Here is a 297-nt window from a genome sequence, read left to right as displayed (position 1 = left end):
TCGTTAGGTACAGACTCACGCGTAGATCTGACGGTTCATGCTAACCGCATCGGACGGCTGGGGCTCGACCAGCCCAACAGTTGGGCCGGTGCGCCGGCGGAGATCACTGCCCTTTCTTCTTGTACTAATTTTTATTTTACCTTTGTCACCAACACTGAAACACCGCACAATCTATTCGATCGGCATTACCTTTGTGATCACCACTCGCAGGGGTAGTCCTCTGGAGATGGCTCTCCTTCCCCCCTCGTCCCTCCCCTTCCCCCTCCCTGCCCCTCCGGCACCGTTCCGTGCTCTCCC

The sequence above is a fragment of the Triticum dicoccoides genome, chromosome 7B, assembly GCF_002162155.2.
Source record: "Triticum dicoccoides isolate Atlit2015 ecotype Zavitan chromosome 7B, WEW_v2.0, whole genome shotgun sequence".
In the NCBI taxonomy this organism is placed as follows: Eukaryota; Viridiplantae; Streptophyta; class Magnoliopsida; order Poales; family Poaceae; genus Triticum; species Triticum dicoccoides.
The sequence above is the reverse complement of the archived record's forward strand: the minus strand, read 5'-3'. Positions refer to the sequence as shown.